The sequence below is a fragment of the Pseudorca crassidens genome, chromosome X (genome assembly GCF_039906515.1).
Source record: "Pseudorca crassidens isolate mPseCra1 chromosome X, mPseCra1.hap1, whole genome shotgun sequence".
Classification (NCBI taxonomy): domain Eukaryota; kingdom Metazoa; phylum Chordata; class Mammalia; order Artiodactyla; family Delphinidae; genus Pseudorca; species Pseudorca crassidens.
This window is the reverse complement of record NC_090317.1, coordinates 71,845,372-71,851,371: the sequence shown is the minus strand read 5'-3', so window position 1 is coordinate 71,851,371 and position 6,000 is coordinate 71,845,372.

Genomic DNA, 6,000 nt, shown 5'->3' with positions numbered 1-6,000 from the left:
GCCTGTGCACCACAACTACTGAGCCTGCACTCTTGAGCCTGCATGCCACACTACTGAAGCCCGCGCGCCTACAGCCCATGATCCACAAGAAGAGAAGCCCCGCTCTCAGCAACTAGAGAAAACTCACATGCAGCACCGAAGACCCAATGCAACCAAAAATTAAATAAATGAATAAATAAATAAATTTATTTAACAAAACAAACAAGACATATACTCAGAAAACTATAAGACACTGTTGAAAGAAATCACAGATGACACAAACAGATGGAGTGACATACCATGTTCCTGAATTGGAAGAATCAATATTGTGAAAACGACTATTCTAATCAAAGCAATCTACAGATTCAATGCAATCCCTGTCAAATTACCAGTGACAATTTTTTACAGAACTAGAACCAAAAACTTTAAAATTTGTATGGAGACAAAAAAAAATTGCAAATAGCCAAAGCAATCTTCAGGGAAAAAAATAAAAAAGTAGCCGGAGGAATTGGACTCCCTGACTTCAGACTATATTGCAAAGCTACAGTAATCAAGACAATATGGTACTGGCACAAAAACAGAAATATAAATGAATGGAACAGGATAGAAAGCCCAGAGATAAACCCACGCACCTATGGTCAACTAATCTATCACAAAGGAGGCAAGGATATACAATGGAGAAAAGACATTCTCTTCAATAAGTGGTGCTGGGAAAACTGGACAGCCACATGTAAGAGAATGAAATTAGAATACTCCTTAACACCATACACAGAAATAAACTCAAAATGGATTAAAGACCTAAATGTAAGACTGGGCTTTATAAAACTCTTAGAGGAAAATATAGGAAGAACGTTCTTTGACATAAGTCACAGCAACATCTTTTTTGACCCACTTCCTAGAGTAATGGAAAGAAAAACAAAAATAAACAAATGGGGGCTTTCCTGGTGGCGCAGTGGTTGAGAGTCCACCTGCCAATGCAGGGGACACAGGTTCATGCCCCAGTCCGGGAAGATCCCACATTCCGCTGAGGGGCTGGGCCCGTGAGCCATGGCTGCTGGGCCTGCGTGTCTGGAGCCTGTGCTCTGCAATGGGAGAGGCCACAACAGTGAGAGGCCCGTGTACCACAAAAAATAATAATAAATAAATAAACAAATGGGACCTAATGAAACGTAAAGTCTTTTGCACAGCAAAGGAAACTATAAACAAGACCAAAAGACAACCCTCAGAATGGGAGAAAATATTTGCAAAGGAATCAACAGACAAACGATTAATCTCCAAAATATAAACAGCTCATGCAGCTCAATATAAAAAATAAAATCCGGGCTTCCCTGGTGGCGCAGTGGTTGAGAGTCCGCCTGCCGATGCAGGGGACATGGGTTCGTGCCCCGGTCCGGGAGGATCCCACATGCCGTGGAGTGGCTGGGCCTGTGAGCCATGGCCGCTGGGCCTGCGCATCCGGAGCCTGTGCTCTGCAACAGGAGAGGCCACAAAAGTGAGAGGCCCACGTACCGCAAAAAAAAAAAAAAAAAAAAAATCCAGTCAAAGAATGGGCAGAAGACCCAAATAGACATTTCTCCAAAGAAGACATACAGATGGCCAAGAAGCACATAAAAGCTGCTCAGGGGCTTCCCTGGTGGTGCAGTGGTTGAGGCTCCGCCTGCCGATGCAGGGGACACGGGTTCGTGCCCTGGTCCAGGAAGATCCCATGTGCCATGGAGTAGCTGGGCCCGTGGGCCATGGCCACTGGACCTGCGCGTCCGGAGCCTGTGCTCCATGGCAGGAGAGGCCACAACAGTGAGAGGCCCACGTACCGCAAAAAAGAAAAAAAAAATTGCTGCTCAACATCACTAATTATTAGGGAAATGCAAATCAAAACTACAATGAGATATCACCTCACAGTGGTTAGAATGGGCATCATCAGAAAATCTACAAACAATAAATTCTGGAGAGGGTGTGGGAAAAGAGAACCCTCTTGCACTGTTGGTGGGAATATAAATTGATACAACCACTATGGAGAACAGTATGGAGGTTCCTTAAAAAACTAAAAATAGAATTACCATATGACCCAGCAATCCCACCACTGGGCATATACCCAAAGAAAACCATAATTCAAAAAGACACATGCACCCCAATGTTCATTGCAGCACTATTTACAATAGCCAGGTAATGGAAACAACCTAAATGTCCATTGACAGATGAATGGATAAAGAAGTTGTGGTACATATATACAATGGAATATTACTCAACCATAAAAAGGAATGAATTGGGTCATTTGTAGAGAGTTAGATGGCCATAGAGACTGTCACACAGAGTGGAGTAAGTCAGAAAGAGAAAAAAGATATCGTATATTAAGGCATATATGTGGAATCTAGAAAAATGGTATAGATGAACCAGTTTACAAGGCAGAAATAGAGACAGAGATGTAGGGAACAAATGTATGGACAGCAAGGGGGGAAAATGGGGGTGGGGGTGGGGGGTGGGATGAATTGGGAGATTGGGATTGACATATATACACTGGTATGTATAAAATAGATACCTAACAAGAACCTGCTGTATAGCACAGGGAACTCCACTTCACTGTACAGTAGAAACTAACACAACATTGTAAAACAACTATACCCCAATAAAAAAATAAGAAAGAAAAAATAAAGAAGCAGTGAAAACCACAAAAAAATGTCAGTGGACAAAATCCTCCAATCAAAAGACATCAGGTTGGATTGGATTTTAAAAATAAGTAAATAGAAATAAGACCCATCTTTATGCTGCCTATAAGAGACTCAACTCAGAATGAGAGACACACACAGACTAAATGTGAGGGGATCGAAACAAATATTCCATGCAAATGGCCACAACAAGAAAGCTGTGGTAGAAATACACATATCAAAGTAGACTTTAAAACAATGTCTATAATAAAAGACAAAGAAAGGCATCATATAATGATAAAGGTGTCAATAGAAGAAGAGGTTACAACATTCATAAACATATATGCACCTAATATAAGAGCACATAAATATATAAAGCAGGGCTTCCCTGGTGGCGCAGTGGTTGACAGTCCACCTGCCGATGCAGGGGACACGGGTTCGTGCCCCGGTCCGGGAGAATCCCACATGCCGCAGAGCGGCTGGGCCCATGAGCCATGGCGGCTGAGCCTGCGCGTCCGGAGCCTGTGCTCCGCAACGGGAGGGGCCACAGCAGTGAGAGGCCCACGTACCGCAAAATAAATAAATAAATAAATAAAATAAAATATATATATATATATATATATATATATATATATACACACACATATATATATAAAGCAAATATTAACAGAAATAAAGGGAGAAATTGACAATAATACAATAATAACAGCAGACGTAAACAACACACATACATCAGTGGACAGATCATCCACACAGAAAATCATTAAAGAAACAGTGGCCTTAAATGACACATTTGATCAGTGAACTTAATAAATATCTATAGGACATCCCATCCAAAAACAGCAGAATACACATTCCTTTCAAGTGTACATGGATTATTCTCCAGGATAGAGCACATACTAGGCCACAAAAGAAGTCTCAACAAATTTAAGAAGATAGAAATTATATCTAGCACTTTTTCTGATCACGATGGTATAAAACTAGAAATCAATTACAGGAAGAAAAATTGGAAAAACACAAACACATAGAGACTAAACAATATACTGCTAAAAAAACCCAATTGGTCAATGAAAAACTCAAAGAGGAAATCAGAAAATACCTTGAGAAAAATGAAAATTAAAAAAACCTTTCCAAAATCCACGGGATGCAGCAAAAGCAGTTCTAAGAGGGAAGTTTATAGAGATACATACATGCCTCAAGAAACAAGAAAAATCTCAAATAAACAACCTAACTTCAATCTAAAGGAATTAGAAAAAGAACAAACGAAGCCCAACATCAGCAGAAGGAAGGAAATAATAAATTTCAGAGCAGAAATAAATAAAATAGATACCAAAAAAAAGAAAGAAACGATCAATGAAACCAAGAGTTGGGGTCTTTTTTTAAGATAAACAAAATTGAAAGGACTTTAGCCAGGCTCCTTAAGAAAAAAAGAGAGAGGACTCAAATAAAGAAAATAAGAAATGAAATAGGAGAAATTGCAACCAACATCACAGAAATATAAATGATCATAAGAGAACAGTATGAAAACTTATATGCCACAAAATTGGACAACCTAGAAGAAATGGATAAATTCCTAGAAACATACAATCTTCCAAGACTTAATCAGGAAAAAAATAATCTGAACAAACTGATTACTACTACTGAAATTGAATCAGTAATCAAAAAGCACGCAGTAAACAAAATTCGAGGACCAGACGGATGCACAGGGAAATTTTACCAAGCATACAAAAAGGGAACCCTCCTGCGCTGTTGGTGGGAATGTAAATTGATACAGCCACTATGGAGAACAGTATGGAGGTTCCTTAAGAAACTAAAAATAGAACTACTGTATGACCCAGCCATCCCACTATTGGGCATACACCCTGAGAAAACCATAGTTCAAAAAGAGACACATACCACAATGTTCATTGCAGCACTATTTACAATAGCCAGGACATAGAAGCAACCTAAATGTCCATTGACAGATGAATGGATAAAGAAGATGTGGCACATATATACAATGCAATATTACTCAGCCATAAAAGGAAACAAAATTGAGTTTTTTGTAGTGAGGTAGATAGACCTAGAGTCTGTCATACAGAGTGAAGTAAGTCAGAAAGAGAAAAATAAATACCGTATGCTAACACATGTATATGGAATCTAAATATATATATATATATATATATATATATATATATATATATATATATATAGTACTGATGAACCTAGTGACAGGGCAGGAATAAAGACGTAGACATAGAGAATGGACTTGAGGACACAGCGGGAGGGAGAATCTGGGGCAAAGTGAGAGTAGCATCAACATATATACACTACCAAATATAAGATACTTAGCTAGTGGGAAGCAGTATCATAGCACAGTGAGATCAGCTCGGTGCTTTGTGACCACCTAGAGGGGTGGGATAAGGATGATTGGAGGGATGCTTAAGAGGGAGCAGATATGGGGATGTATGTGTGCATGTGGCTGATTCACTTTGTTGTGTGACAAAGGCTAGTGCAGTATTGTGAACTACTTATACTCCAACAAAAATCTATTTAAAAAAAGAGTTAATAACTATCCTTCTCCGACTACTCCAAATAATTGAAGAGGAGGGAACACTCCCAAATTCATTCTACAAGACCAAGATTACCCTGACACGAAAACTAGACAAGGACTCTACAAGAAAAGAAAATTTTAGGCCAATATGATGAATACAGATGCCAAAATCCTCAACAAAATATTAGCAAGCCGAATTCACAATATATAAAAAGGATCATATACTATATGATCAAGTACGATTTATTCCAGGAATGCAAGGATGGTTCAATACTCACAAATCAATCAGTGTAGTACACCACATTAACAAAATGAAAGATAAAGTCACATCATCTCAATCGATGCAGAAAAAAAATTTGACAAAATTCAACACCCACTTGTGATAAAAACTCTCAACAAATTTGGTATAGATGGAACATATCTCAGCAAAATAAGGGCCATTTATGACAAGCCCACAGCTGACATTGTATACAATGGAGAAAAACTGAAAGCTTTTCCTCTAAAGTCAGGAACAAGACAATGATGCCCGCTCTCAAATTTCTATTTAATATAGTATTGTCCTAGACACAGCAATCAACAAGAAAAATAAATTAATGGCATCAAATTTTGAAGGGAAGAAGTAAAACTGTCACTATTTGCAGGTGACATAATACTATATATGGAATACCCTAAAGTCTGCACCAAAGGGAAAAAAAACTATTAGAAGTAATAAATGAATTCAGTAAAGTTACAGGATACAAGATTAATATACAGAAATCTGCTGCTTTTCTATACATAATAATGAACTATCAGAGAGAGAAAGCAAGAAAACAATCCCATTTACAATCGCATCAGAAAGCATAACAT